This window comes from Mustela lutreola, chromosome 9 (genome assembly GCF_030435805.1).
Source record: "Mustela lutreola isolate mMusLut2 chromosome 9, mMusLut2.pri, whole genome shotgun sequence".
Lineage (NCBI taxonomy): Eukaryota > Metazoa > Chordata > Mammalia > Carnivora > Mustelidae > Mustela > Mustela lutreola.
Genome location: NC_081298.1, coordinates 132,128,088 through 132,152,986, shown reverse-complemented (window position 1 = coordinate 132,152,986; position 24,899 = coordinate 132,128,088). Strand labels below are relative to the sequence as shown.

Here is a 24,899-nt window from a genome sequence, read left to right as displayed (position 1 = left end):
AGGCTTCTCAGTCAGGGTTCTTAAAAAGGTTTCTGGAATGACGAGGAAGATTTCCTGCTCTGTGGTCAAAGGCATTAGTGAAGAAGCCAACACTGGTATTGCAGAGCATTATTTTCTACACCAGAAACCAGACATGGAGGGCCATGGACTTTCTAGAACTTTGATTATCACTTGCTACCCAGTTCATCACAAACGCTTTTGTCCTCATCACCATGCTGTTCCGTCCCTCCATGGGTTAAAGTGGCAACACAGGGACATTAGGGAGGTGGACAGTCTTGGGGTTCTTTCCCTTCCGAGTCTTCCTGTGAGCATTGTCTGTATATTTATGGGTGTGCTCCCTGGTCCCTGCACTGGCCAGGCTTTCTTCAAGGTCACCCTGGGGACCCAGCTGTGTGGGGTGCCCTACAGGGGAGGCCTACAGCAAAAAACCTGAGGAGAACCTGGGGTATAGACGCAAGAGCTCAGAAAGTGCTGCTCTGGGGTCAAGGGGAGGAAGGGGGTCCTGTTTATTCCTAGGAAATGAAACCCCCAGAATTCCCAGCCTGCTGTGCTGCCTTTCAAGCATAGTCTGATGGCAGAATTTAGACTTTTGGGTCACTAGTTACAGCCCATTGATGTTTCAAGGACACAAGTGTAAGTCATACTTTTAAGGTCTTGAGAATGGAGAAACATTTGTCCTTCAGTGTGCAGTTGCCTGAGCTGTCCTTCCCGGAACTGTCCCCGGTTACCCCTTCCACCACCCCCACAGCAGGGTACAGGTCCCTCCCTACTCTGGGTTCCCGCTTCACCCCATGGTGACCTCTGCCTCTGCATTTATTACATCATATTGAAATGATGTGTTTGCTTTTCTGGTTTCCTCAACCAATTATAAGCTTTTAGAGGTCAGGGATCCTGCTCGTATGACCAGTTTTGGTGATCCCATCTGTCCTTGTGACCTACGGGCTTAGCAAAGCATCTGGCAGGTGTTCAGTCAATGTTTGTGGAATGAATTAAGGCATATCCAAACTCTAGGGAGCCAAGAAGCCATGACAGAGGTAAAGAGGGTCCACTGGACCTGCAGAATCCAAGAAGCTTCAAGCCAAGAAGATACAAAGATAGATCATAATAACAGCTTTGCAGGAAATCTGTGAGTCCCTATACAGGCATTAAGCATTCCTTAGACGGTGTTTCACCCAATTCCCCTATAACCCTATGAGGTTGATAGTATAACCCAACTGCTTCCATGTAGGAATACAGCCCTAAGAAGATCTTCATCAGAGACACTCTCTACAGATCTCCTGCTCCTGCCTGGAGTGATACCTGAGGCTTGACGGGTTTCTGTTTCTGAGCATTTTCAGAAAGAGGGGGAGGATAAAGGAACACTGCTGTTCATTGCATGCCCACCTTGGATCGGGGTCTGGGCTGGGTGCACACCACACACCCATTTTCATTTATGCTTTTAGGAATCCTGAGGGCACTCTATTGTCATCCATAAGAATTTAACAAATGAAGAAACCACGATTTAGGAGATGAGAAAAAGTGGCAATGAGCTCAGGCCACAGGCAGGTCCACAGAACCTGATATATAGCTGGCACTTGGTAAATACGTATTGAATTAAACGGCCTGGAATTAAACTGAATATTCCCTACCCACGACATCAAATTCTATTTTAGGGTGCTTTGTTTCGGCAGGCCTGGCAGAGTAGCGCCCTCAATCTGTCTTTAAAAGGCTGCAATGAGCCCCAGGAGCCATTTGGAGAAGTGGGAGCAAGAAGTGGTACCTCCCACATGAATGACTGTGTGCGGTGGTCATGGATTTGGGTTGGGGCTGTGGCCCGTAGGCCGCAAAATATCATCAGCCTTGTAAAGGGAGATGTATTTATGCAAAAGTCTTGCCAGTTGGACTGCACAGGGCTCTTTTCTCCCAGAACACCTTAGCAAGGCAGTTCTGGTGGTAGCAAGGGTGGCTGTGAGCCAGCTTCGAGCTATGTGCAGCCCCCCGCCCCGAACATAATTGGAATGTTATTTATTATATTTGACATAGCAGCCTATGGCACTTGGATGCCTGGGTCTCCAGCAGTGGTCCAGAGAGGAACGGGGTAATCATGTTAAATAACTGAAGATAATTTGCTTTTTTTAAAAAAATGTGCATATTGGTTGTCTCTTGCCTAGAAATATCTCTCAGTGAGGGAATGATAATTTTGGATTTCTGTAGCTAGCTTGGAAACTAGTCCTTATAACATTTGCAGTTGGTGGCAGCAAAAGTCTGTGTAGTTTAATATCACCAGATTTAATATTTTAATTGGAACATGAGCTAGACATTCCAGTGCATGAATCTCCCTGAGAACCTTGCCATCCCCTTATTCACTCAAGTAATCCAGTCATGGAGTTGTTTTATAGTCAACAAGAAAGTCAACTGGAGGTCCCACCCTTTGGACTATTTTTCTCTTCTCTTGAGTATGTCAAAATGTTATAAATGTCAGTTATTCCCATTCTCATGGCTCCAGCGGACTCAGTAATCAGTAACTTCCCCAGCTGCATAACAAATGCAAGAGAGAGGAGAGCTTAAGAACTTGAAAGCAGTTACAGCCAGAACAGTTCACCCCTTTTGTTTCTGCACGTCTTGTGCAAAAGTCCTTCCCTGCTACTGTTCCCTGGGCGCCAGAGTCTACTTCCCCCTTAGAAGCAAGCAACAGCTTGCAGCAAGCTTTTGTTGACACAAATTCCATGTTGCCTGGTGCTTTTGTTTGTTTCACACATAATTCACATTTTTCTATCTTACATGCATTTTTCATGGCCGGTCCTGAAGCAATGTCCTGGCTTCCATCTGAGACTCCCCGTCTGGGGTCAAAGCCCTTGCAGATAACTGGGTTAAGGGTGTTGATGGAACACTCAGCAGGATGGAGCTGACATATTAGAAACTATTATCCTGCAACACAGAGATTAAGAATCACCTTAGATCAGACTCTAATCCAAACAAAAAAAAAAAAAAAAAATGAGCAATTGCTCAGGTAGCCCAATCCTAAGGACACAACAGAGAGTAAATTTGCTGCTTTTCTATTCTTTTCTAAAAGAGTTTTTAGAAAACTCAAAGTGGGAAACAGAGGGAAAGTGTCAGTTTTGATTGAGTCTTGGATGGGACTCCAAAGGAAGAAGGAGAAAGGGAGGACAGAGAACAGGAGTAGAGGACACACTGGGTATCATCAATGGCACAAATGGCATTTGTAAGACTTGCCAAAACTTCTTCAACCATTAAGGAAATGCCCTGAAATTGAAGACCACTTTTCTATCTCCCAGCTCAAGGATGCTTGAAGAGAACTTCTAAATATAGCTTTTTTACTTACAGCACTGACTTCAAAGAAGTTAAGAATGCCAAGACTAAAAGAATCCTTAGAAAGACTTATTCCAACTTTCTTCATAATGCAGGGCTCTATTCTGCAGCATCTCCAACAACACAGACACTCCATTAATAGTGGAGTGTCTATGTAAACTCACTGTTTCACAAGGTTGTTCATTTCCTTATTCAACACTCCTTTGTGACCAAGTTCCTCCTTCCACTTAGACAAAGCACAAGATTCTGTTTCCCATCAATGAGTGTATATTCTGCCTTAAAGTCACAAGGAACAAATCCCTTCCTTTGAACGTGGCTAGATTGCATGATGGTTATCAGAGTAGGTTTTGCACTCATTCTGTCCTGAGTTCAAACCCCATCTCTGCCACTTATGTAACTTTGAACAAGTTATGTCAGTTCTCCAATTTTTAATTCATCTGAAATATGAGCACAATAGCTGGATCTGCCCCTTTAGTCAGGCTTGCCTATGAGAGGGATGATGGTAGCAGGACCACATGGCAGAAAAGAAGTACCAAAGCATGAATCAGGAGATCTGTGTTTTGCCCTAAGTGGTCTGTGTGACCCACGCAAAGCTTCCTACAACTCAATCCTCCCTTTTCTAAAATGTCACTCATAACACTTGCCCTGCCTATTAGCATCTGGGTGCTATTGTTGAGACTGAATGCAAGCATGTGACTTGGACATCCGTGACCTGTAGACCTATGGTACAGCAACAGTGCAGGAAAACATTCGGTACCCAATGACAAAACTGTGCCTGTGTTATCTGAATGAAAGATTAGGAATTGTGGGTTGAAGAGGCTTTCTAGATGATGTTTACAATTCGGTAGGCTATCTGGAAGAACAAAGTCCATAGAAGCAGCAGGCCTGTGCTGGAGCTCCTGGAGAAGGAGCTGAGGTGTAGGGAAGGATTTAGGTGTTACCTGTTATTAAAAAAAAAAAAAAAAAAAAAAAAACTAGAAAGGCAAGAGTGATGGGAAGAGCACATCACTGGGCTCCAGAAAGTGTATAGTGCTTGTCTCTGGGATGCTGATCAAAGGAACTTCAAGCAGAGGTGAGCAAAGAAGGCCCTGGTATTCTGAGAGACAGGGCTGCTTCTCAGTCAGCTTCCTTCACCTTGCTCTGATTGCCCAAGATTCACTTGTTCTTCAAGACCACACCCTACGTGAATCTTCCCCTAGAAAGTCTTCCCTCAAGTCTGGAACAATGAGGACTCTACCTCTTTTCTAAAACTTAAGCCATAAGAAACTTAAGTGTAGAAAACAAACAGAGTTGATGGAGGGATGTGGGTGGGGGCTGGGCTAGACGGATGATGGGGATTAAGGAGGGCACTTGTGGTAATCAGCATGGGCTGTTGTATGGAAGTGATGAATCACTGAATTCTACTCCTGAAGCCAATTTTACCATGTATGTTAACTAACTAGAATTAAAATTTTAAAAATTGAAATAAACAAATAAATTTCTAGAAGAATTTTAGTCTGTATGAGTCATCTAGTAATTATGAGTCTAAAAAATAACTTCTGGACAATGTACCTATTTCCATCTTAAAACAAGGTTAGCTAACATTTTACAGGTAGAATATATTAGGTTCTGCTACTCAGCCACCTATCATCCCCCGGGAGCATACATCAAATGTTACATAAAAGGGGGTTCCTGCTCATCTCCTTCCTGTTTCAAGCTCCTCACCCCGACTTCTAGTCTTGCTTAAATGTCTGAAATAGTGGCCAGCATCCTTTGCCTACTTTCTTGTTCTTCCCCCCACTTCTCCTTGGCAGCTCCTCTGCCAGTACACTGCCTCATGGAAAGATTTTCTACCAAGCTGGCTCAGGAAGACCCCAAAAATTTGGAAAGAAACCATGGGGTCCGTTCTGTGCCTCTCCTTTATCTTCTCCCATGCTCATAGCAGAGCAGTCCTCAAGCTTGTCACTTCATAAAAACTGATAAGTTTAATTCACCTTTAAAGAAAATGGCAAAATGGTCAGTGGAAGGAGCACTGTATATGAGAATGGGTTGAAGAAATGATCCACCAATGGCTTTCCCTCAGTTACAAGAATGGGTCTCACACATGGCAGGTCTCAATAAATATCTGTTGGATAAACTCTGGAGAACCAAAGCAAAATGAGGAAGTATTGAACCCCCCCAAATGGAAAAGTGTGTAGGGCAAAACTAGGAGAAGAAGCACTTGCTGACAACGGAAAAATATTTCGTTAGACAGAACCTCTGCTGTTAAATTCCAGCTTGAGCTCACAATGCAACGTATGGCGGTTGTAACTCTCCTCCAACCTCCTGAATCTCAGTTCTCCATGACAAAGACCCTCCTCACACCGAGCTGTCCACAGCACATCAGGAAGGTTGCCAGTGGAGGTCAATAGAAGTTACCGTGGCTGACCATCACTTCTGTACCACCATCCACCCTCCCTTAGCCTAGGTCCAGATATTTCCCCAGGAACGCTTTCAGAACAGCAGACTCTGACCCAGTCAAAAGTCAATTTGCTTGACCTCAGTTATGAGTTGGCATTGGAAAACTCCTGTCCAGAGAGGTAGGGGTTTATCATAATGGGAACTGGGATGGATGAACAGCTCAAAGGACAAGACGACACATAGGGCAGTGGATAATCTCTACCCTCAAAAGCTACAGTCATTCTGAGAAGCCCAGCACCCTATTTACCCTTAGTCATCATTGTGCCTACATTCCCAGCCCTGATATGCCTCTTTCAGATCTGTTCTTTTCTCATTTGTGTGTACCTATCACACACGGACCTCCTACACAAATGCCAAGCTCATGTTTTTGTTTCTTCTTATAACAATTATTTAAGAAGTGCCTTCTATGTGCGTGGCATAGCACTAAGTACTTCTCATATTTTGTATCAGTCATTGCATCAGTGACGGTAAGATGACTATTGTTATCTCCATTGCACTACTAAGGAAACTTAAACACAGAGGAGCTAAGTCACTTGGCCAAGGTCACACAGATCATATAAAATTAGATTAAAATCTACATTTTCTGAAGTTAAGACCGGTGTTCTTTTCTTTGTATCATACTTACCTTTAGCAAGTGTATAATAATACTTAAGAATTTTAGATAATAGTTCTTAATTATGAATAATTATGAGTGATAAATCCTATAGTAGGGAAGATATACGATTTATATATTATATCCAACTCATTAATATATCATTAATATAAATCATTAATATATCTTAATATATTTTGGTCCTGAGGCTAAATATGAAATTTGTTTCCATTTTGTATCTTGCCAATTATTCATTTGTCCTAGCAACATTTCTGACATTGTTTCTTTCCAAACATCTGCTGAAAGATACCTTTAATGCTTTCCATCTATTTCTAACCCCCCTCCCCAAGCCGGTACAACATTACTCTTTCCTTCTCCCAGTTGTAGCCCACGGGACATGTACGCAGCCTCAGTGGTGGTAATCCATACATATTAGGGGTTCTGTGAGTTTTTTCTTAAGTTCTAAATAGCACAAATTTGGACTTAGTGAAAATAGAACCCGTAGTTATAACCAACACATACCATCTTGGGAAAGAGCAGAGTTTCCGGGGAGTTAAGATGAGATCATGCAGGTGGAATATTTGGATCTCTACTTCAATCAGTTTTGACATGAGTCTGGGAATAAGTGGCTATTCTCTGGCCCGATCATCTGGCCTACAACCTAGTGGGTTTCGGATATGTGCAATTTGGGCTGAAACAATCCAATGTGTCCAATAAAAACAAGAGCTTAAAATGGGAGACACTGACATCAAGTAGTGTGAAAACATGCTCTGTTCCAATAAAGACAGCTGAAAAATTCCCCCTTTTGTAACACTGAGCACAAGTGATGACATATTTGGTCTCACACTGAATTCATGAAAACAGAGATTTTTTTTGCAGAGGATGAAACATCACTCGGTGTCCTCTTCCAGCAACAAATACTAGCATTTCACAACAGGTGAACTTTGGAAACCTAAGAGGTCAGTGGAACAGGACAATTTTTCTAAGAACTGAGTTTTGGGGTCCTTCTCAGTGTTCACCCCAGAGCCTTCTGAAGGCCAGTTTATTCTTCTCTATTGTTTCTGCCTGTTGCAGATTAAGTTTGAAATCCCTTCTCCTGACATGTGGCATTTCACCTTGGTGCTCTTTCCCCATGGAAAAGTCTTGCCCATCTGTTTTGAGGCAAATGGGCATCAGAATCTGATTCCTCTTGGAAACTTTAGGACAGGACTGGTCATCAAGGCACATTAATCTCAACTAAACCTGCAACTGGACGCATGTGTCATGTCCCTCACTGCCTGGTATGCAAGTGTTCTCCCCATGCATGCTGCAGTCCTCTGGTTTGCTCCCCCTTCCCTGCACCCCCCAAACCCCCCATCTTGCTGCCGGGCAAGAGCCCTTAGCTTGTTTGCATATTTAAGTCTACATGGGTTCCTTTTTAGCATTTGTTTTTCTTGGCATTTCAAGGCATGATGTCCATTTTTGTTATGCCCTTGACAGATCGAATCCTAGTGCCAACAGGTCACAGTGAAATGAACACTTTACATTTATAGAAGAAATTCGCAATATATTTTCTGCAAAGCCTAGAAATTTCGTCACCTGGTGAAATACTGCAGGCAGGACAGTGGGCTTCCACTGTACTTGTGTGACCCTCAGAACTGGCCCTGATCTTTGACTCTCTCTCTTTCTCTCCCTCCCCAACCTGCACATACACAAAAAACACACAGCTAATTAAACTCTGTTAAAAATGCCTGTTTAACCTCCATAACTCAGCCACAAGCCTAGACCCTGAGTTTTGAGCACTGAAGACTCGCAGTTATCTTTAAACAGTTCTAAAAGCCTCAGAGCCCCAATCATTTCAACTCTGCCTATATAAAACATAGCCTAGGTTAGCTACACTCAGTTCTTTCGTTACAGATAGACAAATTTTCCCTAAAGATGAAAGGTTTGGGGGGATTTGGGGCTCAGCAATACATGTATTTTCTCACCAAAATATCTTACCTCCTGACAATTCTGAGACATGAAAGACTGCTCCCATACCCAGTTGTCAAATAACCATGAGTGAATATAACATGGCACCCATGAGACACCATGAGATGCCACCCTGCCTGTGCTCGAAAGCTACAAGTCCCCACAAGGAACATGAGACGAACCCCTTGCTCTTAGGAGACTATATCTAGTTGAGAAGGGAAATCCTAATACACCTAAAACAATCAGTGTACATTCTGTGTTCCACTTATATTCATGACCATGTTTGGTTACTTTCTCCAAATTTCTTTGGTTATGGAATATATTATAAAAACTCACAGAGGATAGTTCTGATCAGGTGGGGCCACATGGGGATTTCAGAGATGCCAGTATTGTGCTCTTTTGTAATCTAGGTGGGCACAACTTGTGTACTTGCTCTCTATCAGTTGGTTAAAATGTACATATACCTGCTCCAAAGTCCTCAAAATCATCTACAATGGTCTGAGAGTTGAGATATAACTGGCTCTGTGTCACCCAACACTGTCAGATTTATCTCCCCCAAATGCAGTTTTTTTCCTACTACAGCCTGTGGAAGGGCTGAGATGGGCTCTCTCTTGCTCAGGATATTACCAAGTTCCAGCTTCTCTGAAAGACACCTTGTAGGCATGACTTCACATCTGTAATAGTTAATTTTATTTGTCAACTTAGAGGGTGTTTTTGAATGAAATTACTTGAATAAGTAAACTTCGAGCTAGCAGATTTTTCTCTGTCATATGGATGGGCCTCATCAAATCACTGGATGGTATGACCAGAACAAACAGAAATCAGCCTCCCCAAGCAAGAGGGAATCTTCCAGCAAACTGCCTTTGGACATCAATGGTTCTCTTGGGTCTCCTCCAGCTGGTCCACAGTGAAGATGGACTATCAGTCTCCATAACCTCACAAGCCAATTCTTTATGATATCTCTCCATCTCCCCCTTCCCCTCTCTTTTGTTCCCTCTTTCTCCATGAAAATATATACATGTGTGTGTGTGTCCTCTATTTGGTTTCTCTGGAGAACCCTGACTGATAGAACATTCATTGCTACATACTAAATTATACCAAAACTCAGAGGCTTAAACTACAATTACTGTCACACAGCTACTGTGGGTCAGAAGTCTGGGCACAGTGTCTTCAGGGTCCCCTGCTTCAGAGTTTCTCACAGATTACAATCATGGTCTCTGCCAAGACTGCAGTCTCATCTGAACGCCTGCCTGGGGAGGGACCTGCTTCCCAGCTCCTTTGCATGGTTATCGGCAGAATTTAGTTGCTTGTCCCTACTGCAATGAGGGACTCAAGTTATTTGTTGGCTGTTGGCCAGAAGTTGCCCTCACTTCCTTGTCATACGGTCCTTTCCACAGGATGGGTCATGACATGGCAGCCTGTTTGATCAGATCAAGATTACAAGAGAAGCCAGAGAGAGAGGGCTAGCAAGAAGCACATCACAGTCTTTATAACTCAGTCATGAATATGACATCCCACCACTTTTGCCACATTCTATTTGTTAAAAGCAAGTCACCAGGTCCAGCCTAGTTTTAAGGAGAGGGCATGAATTCCAGGAGTCAGGAATCACCAGGAGCCATGCCAGAAGCCCTCTACTGCATCCATCTGAACCCCTCTTTCTCTATTTTTTTGCATGAACACTCAATGCAGCCTTGAGAACTCTCAACTGGCACTCAACACAACCTTTGCCTCTGTCAGCCTATTATTCTACCTACAAAGCTCTTCTTTGTTTCTTCCTAGCAAATTGTACCCACAGCTCTGGATATGTATTTCAAAAGTTGTCAGTTATCTCATACATGTAAACACTTTGACTTTAAAACATATACCTGTACCTTTCTAGAATTGTGCTTCAAACTTCAGAAGATGTGCAGGTTCAGTCTAACAAGCCGTCATTAATTTCGTCAGAGGAAATGTCACTGGTTCTAACTTGATTAGACCATCGCTGCCAGGCAATGTGGGCAGTTTGCTGGGGAAGCATCTGGAACCAGAGAAATAGCCATCCTTATCAAATTTCCATTGCTAAAACCATAATGGAAGAAACACAAGTCTGATTTCATTTGAAGGGAAACATTTTCAACCCTCAAGAGAATGGCGGGTTTTAGATTCTGGGTTCCGCTTCAGGGCGGCAGTTGTGTTTTCTTATTGCCTCCCTTCCAGTCCATGGAGGTCGGGTCCTTTTCAAAGAGAACAGTATTTAAGGCTGGTTTGCTGTATGGCCAGGGATTTGCTCGCCACCTCATCACAAAGGTATTTATCCTTCTGAGTAAAGTGAAAAAATGAAATGGTACCAAATTATGCTTGCCAAAGAAAGCTTAAAAATCCAAATGATGGGTCAGACATATATGATTGCTATAATCCACAGGTTTCTCTCAATCCAATAAGAGAAAGAGAGGAAGGGAGAGAGGAAGAGAGAGAGAGAGACACCGAGTGGTAAATATTCAAGCTCTTAGTGTCAGGCTTTTAAAATAAAGTTCAGGGAACTAACAGTTTAATGTAGGGAAGTTAATTTTATTGCTGTTATTCACAACATCTTCCTTCCCTTTGTTTTTCTCGGGTTTATCAACTGGTCTACTTCTATGTCATCTTTCCAGATGAATAGAGGGTACAGAAATCACATGAGCCATCACTTTGAATAACAAGCTTGGACACCAGACCTCAAAAGAAAATGAGAATTCGGGGACACACATGCGCACAGACGCTCGCACAGCATTTTTCAACACGAAGGTATAAAGGTATGTATGGAGGAGTGAGAAGGATTCATGAACACTGACAGAATGAAGCAAGCAGCTGAGGCAATTTCTTTGGCTCAAGCAAAGTTTGAGATTATTTTTTTGGCAAGAATTACATCTTTAGGGATGCCTTAAAAAAAAAAAAAAAAGAGAGCTACAGAAAGAATTAACTCTTCAGTTGCTTCAGAAACCTTCTCTGAGTTGTGGACCCATTTGGCACGTCATAGGGTTAAGATGGGGGTGGGGTGGTGGGTGGGGACTGCAGAAGTGAGGAAACCAATCCTACCACTGTGGAGAAAGGTACCATGTTTATCACCAGTGTAAATAAAGCCCAATGACGACCAAGTACAGATAAGTACTGACATTCATTATTTTCTCTCTACCTAAAATGGAAACCACTCAGATGTAGACTGGGGAAGCCAACTGGATAGGAAGAGCAGTGGGGAAAAAAGGTTGGTGACAGGCTATGATGTAAATAGACTTGTTGAAAAATCGTTTTGTCTTAGTCTTAAAGCCTGATTAGTTCTAGCATATTGAAATTTTTATAACTCCAGTGTGCAACCAAGAAGTAGTTCTGCATGTAATCTCGTCTTAATAATAGCGGCTAAGGGACTGTTAGATGAAAATTATGAGTGAAAAAGGTATAGATTCAGAAACAGCTGGTAGGAGGGACTACACAAAACCGTTCCTGCCCCTTCCCTTCAACGATGGCTTCACACAAACCTAGGTCACCACATTTTTCTGGTGTTTTTTCATCTCTTTTCCTGAGAGAATTATAAAAGTAAGATCAGCATATTAAAATGGGTAAATAGGAGTCTTTTCTTCGAGATGTTATAAGTGGTTCTTTGCATATTGGTTATTAGAGTAGTTAGTCGTTGCAAAAGAAAGGCTAGTAAATCACTTCCTGCAAAACTTCCTAGGGTATCAGACAAGCCCTGAGAAAATATTTATCCCAAGATAAAACACGCAGGATTGGGAAGTGCTATGCACAGAATGAGGATGAAATTCTGGAGGTGCTGATACTAGTTAAGTATCTGTGAGAAAGGTATGCCATTATAGCTATTCATTTACATTTTTATGAAATGTGGCTGCAATTTCATATCTATTATATTCTTGTGCTTTTGTATTAAATCCAATGAGAATTAAAAACAAAAAGAAATCGGTGGCATTTCCTACTTGACCCAGCGATTGAGAAGGGGTGTAGGTAAAAATCAATAACATTTTTAAAAAACCAAATCAATCATCCAATAATCAACTGTCTTATGTTGAACAGTTATTATGAGCCTCGCAGAGGGTGTAGCAATTGAAATACAAATACTATTTCATTTAATACTCACAAAAAGACATGAAAAACTTGTTGTGTCTGTCTCATTTTACAGATGAGAAAACTCGGCTTTGGCCAAGTCAATGGTTTCATCAAGGATTCCCAGCTGCTGACTGCAGTACCGAGGTAGGAACCAAACTCTCTTGAGGGCCAATTCCTCCTAGCAGCCATCCAGGGAAGACTAAAGCCAGGGTGCGTAGCCTCAACGTGATGCTCCTAGAAGTAGAGATTCATGAAGTCCTTGATATTATATATATAATGGGGATAGATGATGACTGGCATTTGGTTTTACGTGTTCTTACTTATTACAACCAAAATTTCCCTATTTTTTTAGTATTTACATGGATTCCTTATACTGTTTTGTTCTGTTTTGCTCTGTTACTGGTTCATGAAATCTAAAATTCTTAGCACTGCTGATTCAAAGAGACATAGTGTTTTCTAAATAATAAGAATTAGGCACAATGGTAGGCTACATCCTCCATTCTTCTCTGTATCCACATCAGTTTGTCTTTATGGTGTGACTTTGTAATTCCTCTCAATGAAGGCTAGAGGTTATCTCCCCTCCCCCATGGATCCGCTGGGTCTGATTTGGCCACACGTGCTGTGGAAATAATTGGTGTGCCAGTTCCCAGTTCAGGTCTCAAGAGACTGTGGTTACTTCTACTTTGTCTCTTAGAAACTGCAACCACCATATGAACAAGCTCAAGCCTACAGGAGAAGAGAAACCAAGTGCCCACATGCCTCCACCACCCCAACCACCAGCGATCAGTTATCCCCCAGAAATGGAACCATCCTGACTACATGTGAGTGAGCCCAGCCCAAATCACCAGCCCACAGGATCAGCAGGTGAGTAAATGGGTGTTGCTTTAAGCCTCTAAGTTTTGGGCTGGTTTGTTCCATTGGAAGGTCTAACTGATACAAGCACATTTAGATAGCATTAGATAGAAATTGGAACAGATACAAGATAATCTTGTCATTCATCAGAACTCTGAAGCCAATCTTCGATTAATTCCTTAACATATACATAAAAGGTCATTTTTCAATCATCTTTTCTGATCTTATTTAAATGTTGAAGAGATTTAGATACACATTGTTTTGAGAATTATACAAGCTCACACATCTAATTATTGGTGGAAATAAGTCTAGAAATCTCAAACAATAGAACTATTGCTCCACATGCCCTCAGTGCACTAACAGTGTCTATCAGTCTTTAAGTGACATTCATCTGACACTGTATGTGGAACCATCAATTACTTCTATAATAAATGAGGAATAAATGAGGCTCCAGGAGATGTGTTTTGATGATCTGATGAAAGGAACAGAAACTCCACTCCTCATGGGCCAACCTACCCCCATTTTAATTTAGAAATATTTTAGATTGTCAGTCTACCAGAGTAGCTAGGAGCTGGCAGACCCCAGTCTGGTGAACATGGGTTCCTAGTCCTCTCTGTGCTTGTTATGGCCCTGGAACAAGTCCCTTTCCCACTCAGCAGTTCAGATTCCTCATCTGTGAGGTAAGGCGGCTGGACGCTGAACTTTATGGCCCTCCCCATTCCAGCAGCATCTCAGGCCTTTAATCTGGTCACTCAAGGCTTGGAAATGAAGCCCCAAAGATAAATGCATTAAAACTCTCTGGAGACAGAAAACCTGGTATCAACTTTAGTAAAGTTTAGCCTGCTGCTTTTCTGAAATCCAAACAAAAGAAAATTTGGTTTACAGGTGTTATTGTTATGGGTTACTGTAGGTTATTCTTCTAGAAATAAGATTTCTACATCTTTTTTCACTAAGGTTGCCTTTGTGCACACTAGGATCGTGGTTTTCCATGGTCAGTCATTAAACGGATTCTGCGACTTGAGTTAAAGTGTATTCAATGATCCACATGGAAATAAAACCAGGCACATTGCAACCTCTATTGTGATATTTATCACTGATGGCGCTCACGTGACTGCAGAGCGCCATAAAACTCTGGAGGGGTCGCCTTCGCTTAATGGCGTCCTTCCCTTTCACTCACCAGCCACTTCTTATTGCAAACAGCTGCTTGGAAACGAAAAAACATTTTCTATTTCCAAGGGACATTGTTGGCTCTCAAAGTACTTTACTCATTTTATTTAACAAATGTTTAAGTTTAATCAAATTTCTAATTCCAAAAATGAGCCGATCTTGCATTTTGAATCACTAGCTCATGAGACCTGTACATTTCAAACAGTATAAAAGGAATCAAATTCAAGAGCCAAAAAAAGAGAAGGAAAGAAAAAAAAGTGAAGTCTGTGGCTTCTACGGTGTTAGCTCACTCCTGTGATGTTTCTGCCACCCCCTTGACCAGCTGGCTTCTGCCCAGGCACCGATTCTGAGGGGACCAAAGACCCGGCTTATAATGAAGGCTTCCCTGAGATCTGATAGAAAGTTCATTTCAAATAACCTAGGGAAGCTGCATCAGCACCAAAGTAAGGGAGGAAAATAAGCATCATATAAACTTTATTAGCACTCTTTATAATGAAATAAACTAGGCTTACACTTCTTTTGGAGGGGAAAATGATGAACCCAAAAAACGTACCGTAGTTTTACTTACTAACGTGCACTTGTAAAATGCATGGCCTGCTGCTTTACAGGCAGTAGCATATAAAATACTTTTTCCAGATGTGGATTCATAATTCTCCAAAGACTATAATAGTTATCATAAGATTTATGGAGGATAATTATTAATCACATTTTTTTCTCTTTTAGAGATCTGTTTAGTAAGATGAAAGAGAACTTTAAAACGTCATTTAAACCAAATGTAGATGGCATAATATCAAGTTACTCCTTTTGTTCAAATTATTTTTAATGACTTTATTTGTTTTACGGCCTCCGCAAGTCCGTACCAACTTGGTGGTAATGATCTATTCAGGAAATCTCTTAAGATTTTAAAAGTAAAAGAGCATGGAGCTATTTTAAAAATTAAATGAACTGAACTGTGTGAGTTGATTAGTGTTCATTTATTTGAGGGACATGGGAGCTACTAAAGCTCATTTTTTATAAGATCTGGAGGAGACAAATCTTGTGAAAACCCTAGCACACCAAACATTCGGGCAGCTTCTTCAACAGAACCTCAGAAACCCACGTGTGCCTGAAGTGCTACAAGTAACACATTGTTAAATAAAACACACATTTCAAACATGGATCCCTTTAATCTGGCTTAGATTATTAAAAACACAGCTGTTCTAAATCCATATTGACTACCTGAGTCACATGATGAGTACAAAAGTCCAAGCGACCCTCCTTTTGTCATCAGTTTATTTGAACCAGGTTCTGTCTAAAGCTTAACACTGCCAAAGGAGAGAGGGAAAAAAAAAAAGTTAGTCGTGAACTTGAAGGGAGCTCATCAGTCCTAAAATAACTCCTCTCATATACCATCCCCCGATCTCCAACCCAGTGCTCCCCTGGCAGAGGTGCTTACACGACAACGGGTGAAGGCCACAACTGAATGAATAGTCAGCATATAGACTCGCCTCTCTTCTTCCATCCAGACACTAACAACAGCCCCCAGACTTTCCTCACCTCTAACAGAAGTATAGTAACACTTACTTCGCAAGTTATCATACGTGCTAAAATAAAAGGATGCGTGTGATTCATCTATATCCTGGCATGTAGTCAGTACTCAACAAAGAGGAGCTACTCTAATGATCACGTGTGTAAGTGTGTGAGAAATTTGTCTTCATTTTGGAAGAGCAATACGTATTGCTCACGTAGTATTTATGGACAGGTGGGAAAATAAAAGGCAGAAAATTAACAGAAACCTTTGAGTCATTACCATGTATACTCCAGTATTCTAGGCTTTATAAGGGGCAACCAAATACATGGTGAGGTGGGGGGAGTTTATGTGCCAATGTGTTGAAAATGTCAGCAACATTTTAAAGTGCCAGCAATATGAGACCCTGAGACCAAAGGCAGACCTGGGTCTAAGTGCAATTGCCACGTGAAGGGGACTGGCAGCATCTCTTGAAATTCAGAAAAAGGGTTGAGAATGGATGGGCAAGCTATGAAGACTTCACCCAAGATGAACCTGAGCATAAGAAGGTAGGGTGTCTAGCAGAAAGGAACTCAGGAGCTTCTGATATTATCTAAGTGAAGCAGGTGCAGCTGAGAAACTTGAGCAGCGAGCTGGTGAGGCCGGGAGAAATGGCTCTGAGAACCAGGCTCAGCTTCTGTGTGGAGACACCAGATCTCTCTGAAACTCCCTGCAAGTGTGAGGAAGGCTGTGGCTAACATCGGTATCAGTCCCCAGAGGAGGAAATGTTCTACATCTGATGAAGATCAGGGTTCCTAAGGGAACTTGCTTTTCCATGAGAAAGGAGCTCCCCTCTCCTGCATGGAGCAGCCGGTCAAGAAAGCAGCCCACCCACCACGTCTCATGTATCCCTCAACTGCAACAGTCTCGGTGCTCTTGGCAATTCTCTCTCCATGAATCTGTCGGCCACACAGAACTGTGAGCTCCCTGAGGACAGGAGCTATTTTCTCTCTGTTTCCCCAAGATCGTGGATGGAGTTGTAACCTGGGAATGTCTGTTGAATGGTCTCATTCTTGGCTGGAAGTCCAGTGGTAATGGTGATTGTCCAAAGAAGGTGTTTACATACAAGGTTCTCATCCATGCAGAAAGTGGCACATGGAAAGAGGAAAAGAAGGTGGGAAGAACTGGAGTCCTGAAGTCTACTTGGGAGACAGATTAAAGCATTCTCTCATACCTCCTTAATTAGTCTAAGAGGGCAACCTGGAAGTGCTCACTCCCGGGACTACTCTTAACCCACAGCCAACTGACCAAGGTGGCCTACTCAGTATCAAACCAGACTCCATCTGGATCATTTATCCTCCAGAGGAGGGACCAGACAGAACCAGATCATGAATGAGAGGCAAGGCATCTTGAGCACATGGCCCAAGAGCCCTGTGCCCTGAGAGTGCACATGGGCCTGACCTCTGCCTGAACCTTATAGTCCACAAAGAAGCATCCTTGGACCATGAGGAAATATGCTCTCCTACTGGGTCAGCTGTCACTGATCTGGAAAGCAAATGAGTGCTCTGTCTGCAGGAGATAACAGACCCTCCCTTGCTAGAGGGAGCAGGGCTGGAAGATGATCTGGGTGTCACCTGGGCAGTACACATGTAGTCACTGATCTACCAACCTGGAGGACCCTGTCCCAAGTATGAGGGAGAAGCTTCCAAATAAACTCAACATCTCTTCCAAGCCATAGCTCCTCCTTTCTTTACAAATGCTTCTTAGCTGAGACATGAATGAAAGCCAGAGGTTGACAGATGTGTAAAACAGTGAAGAAGCCATGTGGGTAGCAGTAAAGGAAGCTTCATGGGATAAGCAAAAAAATACACCAGCTTTATATAGGCAATGCAATACTGGGCCAGACTGCATGGCTCAGAATACATGCATTATAGACTTTCGGAGATGACAGACAGAGCAAGGATTGGGTGGATCCTCTCTAAGGAGGTGGCATGCCATCCTTTCCAGAACAAAATAGCCAAGGAAGAAAACCACTGGACACATCACTATCTCCCTTTTCTAAGCTGGGGCCAGATCATGGCTCTCAGAGGAGTTCACTCTAGTTAACGGGTAGAGAGTTCTGAATGAACGGTCAGCACATGGACTCACCTTCCTTTTACCAGCCTCCTCCATGTCTGGCTCCTCAGGGAAACAATAGTTCACACAAATATGTGACATTTTGTCTCAGGCAGTATTCTTACCCCTTTGCATGAAATAATTCAATTGGGGGTGCCTGGGTGGCTCAGTCAGTTAACTGTCTGCCTTCAGCTCAGGTCATGATCCCAGGGTCCTGGGATCAAGCCCCACATTAGGCTCCTTACTCATTAGGGAGCCTGCTTCTCCCTCTGCCACTCCCCCAGCCTATGCTCATGCTCTCTTCCTCTCTCAAATAAATCAATAACATCTTTAAAAAAAAAATAGAACTAAATTAGCTCACAAGTACCCTGTGAGTTTACACTATTTTTATCCCCACCCCAGAGTCCAAGTACTATGACGGTTGACAGACACCCTAGTAGGGAAGATGGAGTATCCAACTGTGTTTACCTTCTATTGGCAAAGGACCCCCGTCTATCTTCCAGGACCCCCAGAGTCTATTTTAAAAATTTTGTAAAGCTAAGTCTTAGCTCATCTCTGTTGAAATCCAGATAGTCTGTAAAGTTTGAGAGAATAAGTGGCATTTAACTCATTAGTCTGCACCTAAGACCACTGTATACTCTCTTCAGAGGCTTAAAGAACAGAAGTGAGACCAAAGGTGGGAGCTCAGGGCATAAATTTACCATCTGCAGTGAAATGAAATCTGATCCAAGGAGTTTCTACTTTGAAGTCTTCCTGAATCTGTGTGGGTTACAGGTCTGAACATATCACCAGCTTTGACAGGTGGCTTTATTTTTCATTTCAAAGAGGGGAAAAGAAAGGCAAGGAGACCAAGGGAACACATGCACAGTGGAGCTTTGAACATTGCCCTCTGAGCACTCACAGACGCACTCGACTAAGTTTGGGTCACACATTCAGAAGGGCAGAAGCAGTTGGGCTTTGGTCCATTCCAGACTTTTCCTTCCCCCGTCACAGCACTGTGAAAGCAGCTGCTTCCCAGGTTCTTCCTGCTCTGAGTGCCCACCCTTCTCCTCAGTTCCTACTTGGGCTGCAAACTCGGCCCCCAGTTGAGCCTGTGCTCCTGGGGCTGGGCATCTTCTCTGTGACAGCAGCAGGCAAGAGAGAGCCCAACCGGAGGCGTAGCACTCGTTTCATAGCAAATGACAGCATTTCTAAAGATGAAAACTCAGCTGCCCTTCAAAAGCATCCATTCAGCCTATAGCCTGCTGGTTACAACCCTGAGCCTGTCCAACCAATTACCTTCAATATCCTGAGCCAGGCAGGACGTAGAGGCATGCAGATGGCCAATAGCTCACTCTGGGTCTATGGCCGTTTACATGTGATTTAAATCCTACCTCCTTCAAAAAGGATTACCTGTTCTTTACTCATGAAAATGCAGCAAAGCAGAGCCTGGGTGTTACCCAGTGCAAATTCAGGCAAACCCAAGCATGCCCTGGCCTCCACAAGCCTCCTCAGCAGGAGGTCCTCAGGAACCCCCTGGAAAAGCTGGTGCTGACCATCACCACATCCTGCATCGTGAGAATCCTTCAGGCAGGGGGGAACAAGAGAGCCTACTCCATGAGGCAGCACACTGGGTGGGAGAAGGAATTTCTTTGGGAAGACTGGATCTGGGAAATGAAATCAGACCAGGTGCATGGACCTATAGGGAAGGTGACACTCATATTATCTTCTAGCCCAGCTCCCTCTGGGCCAGTCCTGAGTCCTCAAGAGGACAGAGAGGGGGGTCTCTTCAACAATTGTGTGGCCAGAGCTCCGGTATGAGACGGAGGGCATCAAGGAACATAATTCATGGGTGTCCTCAGCTGAGTGCTGAAGGGCAGGATTTGGCTTTGTATCTTTAATAAATGGCATTTATTTGACATTTTTTTCTGATTACAAAAATAATGCATGCTCATTACAGGAAAATTGGAGAACATGGAGAAGCATGAAGGAAAATAAAAATCAACCAAAATCTCACAACTCTGGACATTGTGTTTTATTTACCCAAATCTTTCTTTTATACTGTTAATATACTTTTCAGAATAAAAATACTGTTTTGTAACCTATCTTTTCCTTTAGGAACATTGCAAGAAACGTTTCCCCTGTCAGTCTATATTCTTCTACAACAGGGACTAAGACCCATTCTGTGTACCTGTCATAATTAACTCAGACTTCTTGTTGACCATCAGTTTAGTTCTACTTTTTTATATTATTAATAACACTGAAATGAACATCTTGTATGTACAACTTGTGTATATCCCTGATTATAGCCTTAGAATAAAATTTTAAAATACAACCATGAGAAAAAAGCATTTGCATTTCTTATTTTCAAGGTTTTTTTACTTGTTCTAATTTTAAATTGACTGGCAAATCCACTTGGGATTTCTCAGTTAATGCCCTTGGCTTCCTGGAGACTAGAGGTGACTCTGTGTCCTGGGTTCTGATGGCAGCACCTCAGGGTACTCTAGGAGTCCAGCTGCTGCCAAGAAGAAGCGGTGTTAAATTAATGTGCTATGTCATCACCCAGGGTGGCCCCTTATCTCATCACTGACCCTCTTGAATGTTCTTCTCCAGTTGGTAGTACTGCAAAGTGTTTCAGAGCATGGATTTGGGAAGGCCTGGGTTTGGATCTCTGCTTCTCTTATAATTTTGTGACCTTGGGTTCATGACTGCATCTCTTTTCAGTTTCCTCTTAGATTTGTTAGCGCTGTGACTCCCTGCTGAGCACCACCATCCAGACCCTGCCCGTTTGCAGTTTATGACGGATTGACTTATTTTATGATTGTGATCAAAGCTGATGACTTTGCGTTCTATGCTCTCCACACAGGAGAAAATTTTACTGTATCAGAATTTGCTTGGTGTCGAGAAGTGAAACAGTGATGCGGAATCAGAGAAAGTTAGAGAACACACCTTAGGAATCTACTAGTGCGGCTAGTTGAAGTGCAGCTTTGCAACAGGAGAAGCCAAGCCAGAGAGAGGTCAGGATCAGCCCTATTTGTAAATTTCCATCAACAGTCCTTACACTCTGGCTGTTTTCTAGTGGCCTCCTTCACCAGTATTATATAGCTCTCTAAAGCAACAGAGGGAAATGGGAAAAGTAAATGGCACTTCCCATAGAACTTGAAGCATGGAAGGATGTGATGTTTGACCTGCCAAAGGTCTTATGGGAAACAGTGGGAAGTGTGAACAATCCCCAGGGCAAGAGGGACGCGGTCTGTGGGCCATCATTGGCTAGACCTGGCTTTTTATGGGTCCCATCCTGGCATCATCAGGAGCTGAGGTAGGTTTAGCACAATTGAGCTCTCAGTTTTAAGCACACTGAATGCTAAAAACAAAATGGAAGCTTGTTTGTTTAACAGTAGTTTTTTGGGTTTTTTTTTTTTTAAGATTTTATTTATTTGACAGAGAGAGATCACAAGTAGGCAGAGAGGCAGGCAGAGAGAGAGAGGAGGAAGCAGGCTTCCTGCAGAGCAGAGCGCCCGATGCGGGGCTCGATCCCAGGACCCTGAGATCATGACCCGAGCCAAAGGCAGAGGCTTTAAGCCACTGAGCCACCCAGGCGCCCCAACAGTAGTTTTTAACTACAAATCCAAAGCATTTAAATCCATCTTTAGAGACACTTTTATTTCTAAACCTAAATTCAAGGGAAAAATTATCACATGGATCTTGACAGCATACATCCCAGTCTTCACCTCTGATCTCTTTTGAGCACAGAAATGCATTCAGTGAAACTGAGAGAACATCCCTCCAATGATCCTATCAATGACTTTTCAAGAATAACTGGAGATTCACAGTGCCCACAATCCTTTCTCCCTGGTGAAGAAGAATCCTGTGGCTCATCCTCATTAAAAACCCCTTTCCTGAAAATAAAATAGGATGAAATCAAAGAGGGAGACAAACCGTAAGAGACTCTTAATGATAGGGAGCAAACAGGGTTGCTGGAGGGCAAGTGGGTGGGGAGATGACTGGGTGATGGGGATTAAGGAGGACACGTGATATAATGAGCACTGGGCGTCGGATATAACTGATGAATCACTACACTCTGCCTCTGTAACGTAGAATAATATACTATATGTTAATTAAATTGAATTTAAATAAATAATTTAAACAATTTAAAAAAATAGATTCATATAAATTAGGCCCTATTTAATATGAATATGTGAGAAAAATCAATCATGAAATTTGAAGAATCATTCATTGACTGAATCCAACCAGACAACTGTAAAATTAATGATATGAAAAAAAAAATTCCCTTTCCTAGGAAATCAGGGCTAAGACATGCCTCAAGGGCCCACATACTCATTATTCATCCATTCACAACTTTTTCCTAAGGGCTATTCTAAGCCAGAAGCTGGATTAAGGCACTGGCCAACAGAACTGATAAATTACAGATGAAAGAATAAGATAGGAAGACAAGAAAAAAGCAAACTGATAAGCTGTAACCATTTTCACCTGTGAATCTCCATATGCAGGAGTTGTAGAAGCACAAGGTCCTTTATCCTCTGTGCAACACTGTTGCCTTCACACCAGGGGGGAGCTACTTAGGCTAAAGGTCTCGGTTGTATCTATGTTACCTATAGTTTTGATGGTGCCACTGAGTGTTCAGTAAGTACTTGCTGAACAGTAAGTACATCCTCTCTGAGCCATGAGGTCTTTCCCTAAACCTATGGATGTATTGTCTGACCCCTTCTGGAGCCTGGATCACAGCCTTCCCTTAGTCCAAACCACCTCCTTCTGGGGCTAAGACAGCATTTCTTTTTCAAGCCTGACTCCCAGAGCCCCATGTGTCTCTCTGTGTCGCCAGCCCAGTTCATGCCTCTAGCTTTCAGCGAGAAGCAGGAGAAAAGCAGCAAAGTGTGTCTTTCTTTTTCACTTTCAGCTTCACAATAGAGTTTTAAAATCAATACTGAAATAGGAGCACCTCAGTGGCCCAGTTAGTTAAGTGTCAGACTCTTGATTTTAGCTCAGGTCATGATCTCAGGGTTGTGGGAACAAGTCCCTCAGTGGGCTCCACACTTGGCGTAGGCCCACTTAAGATTATCCTTCACCCTCTGCCCCATAACTCTCTAAAATAAATAAATAAATAAATAGATAAGCAATAAATATTGAAATTACCGATTGAAAGTAATATTTAAGGTAAATACTGAACTCACTAAATTAACAGGATAAAAACCTGATTCTGTTAATGTAGTTCCTCATTCCTCTCTCTTTTTTTTTTTTTTTTATATTTTATTTATTTATCTGAGAGAGAGAGAGAGAGCTCACAAGCAGGGGTAATGGTAAGCAGAGGGAGAGGGAGACAGATTCCAGCTGAGCACGGAGCCTGATGTGAGATTTGATCCCAGAACCCTGGGATCATGACCTGAGTCAAAGGCAGACATTTAACAAATTGAGCCACCCAGGCACCCCCTCACTCCTATTTTTAAGGAATAAGTTCAAGCCTTTCATTCTGGGCACTCATACCACAGCTAGAATTCTGGAAAAACTTAGGAAAGGCACAATACATAGTATAATTATTCCTAAAACCAAGCCCATAGGAAGAACATCCTTGTGACACAGAGTAGTGTAAGATGAGCTCATCCAAAGGAAATGGAAAAAATGAGGTACATCAGGAGCCATTCTGGCCTAGCACAAACTGGCTTGGCTGCCACCAGCATGGAACAGTGGCTCCCATCTACGGGGAGCCCTCCGAGGCCCTGAAACTTGAGTGCTACACACATAGTCTCAGAGAGTCCTCAGTAGCAAACCTATGGGTCATTATTATTCCCTTCCCACAAATGAGGAAACGGGAGATCTGAGATGCTAGCTTCCATATTTGTAGGTGACAGAGCTGGGATTAAAACCCAAGTCTGGAGGCGCCTGGGTGGCTCAGTCCGTTAAATGACTAACTCTTGGTTTTGGCTCATATCATGATCTCGGGGTCATGAGATCAAGTTCCACTCTCAGCAGGGAGTCTGCTTCAGATTTTGTCTCTCTGTTTCTCTCTCTCTCTCTCTCTGTCTCCCTGAGACCATCGCTCAAGATCTTACTATATTTAACTACTATATTATATTTAACTATATTTAACTACTGCTTTTTTTAATGCATAGGACCAGATCCTTTGATTTCTATAGTCCATTCCCAATACAATGGGTTGCATCTACTACAAAGCATGCTTTGGTTGTAGTTATTAATGATGCCATTGCACTTCATGAAAATGGTTAAAAACAATCATTACTTTTGATTAAAATGACATGTTTATGTCATTTTGTAAATATTATATTATTAATTGCTTCAGCACCTCTATGAGGTAGGCGTGTCCTTGCTTTACAGATGGGCAACCAAAGTTCAGAGAGTTTAATGACTTGTACATCTGTACACCCACCAGTGTTAGGTGGACCCAGCAGGACCCTGAGAGTGAGCCCTGCACAAATGCTGTGCCCTAGGCCTCTCGCTGGCCATACCCTAGGCCCTGCCCTAAGGCCCAGCCCCTACTAAATTCAGCTCTCCTGGTTATGCAGGTTATACTGCTTTCCATCCTCCTGTCAGATACCGGTGTTCCCCATCCACTGGGAAAGGCTGGCACAGTAAATTAACGAGAGCAAGGAACCCTGAACACAAATACAGCCATAACTCCAAGCCTTGGTGAGAGGCAGCTTCTTCGTGGGCTCTTAGGCTGGAAGCTTCTTGGAGACAGCAGCTGCGAATCAGTTATCGCCATACCTCCAACCTTGGCCTTGGCTTGATGCACAGTAGATACATGATACTTCTTGAATGACAAATGAACAAATAATCAATAAACACTTGTGAGTCTGGAGTTCATGATCTTCTTACCTAGTGGTTCCTCTTTCAACTTGTTCTCGGCATTTGGAGAAGAGAGAAAGAACCCCAGGGAGCCTTGCTGAGCCCCAGATCAGG

General features: G+C 42.7%; 2 long non-coding RNA genes across 3 annotated transcripts; one reads left to right on the top strand and one right to left on the bottom strand.

Moving 5' to 3' along the window:
- The first annotated feature begins 891 nt into the window (after window positions 1-891).
- LOC131807338 (uncharacterized) lies at window positions 892-24,899 on the top strand. 2 transcript variants are annotated; one of them, XR_009344406.1, is made up of 5 exons: window positions 892-1,126; window positions 10,921-11,061; window positions 12,438-12,508; window positions 13,059-13,228; window positions 24,503-24,899. It is a non-coding gene; the product is annotated as an uncharacterized LOC131807338 (long non-coding RNA). The 2 variants fall into 2 exon arrangements; XR_009344405.1 differs by lacking the exon at window positions 24,503-24,899 and adding an exon at window positions 19,924-19,979.
- On the bottom strand, window positions 2,268-15,677 carry LOC131807339 (uncharacterized). Its single transcript, XR_009344407.1, has 4 exons — window positions 15,602-15,677; window positions 12,396-12,598; window positions 10,162-10,307; window positions 2,268-2,907 (listed from the first exon to the last, which is right to left on the bottom strand). It is a non-coding gene; the product is annotated as an uncharacterized LOC131807339 (long non-coding RNA).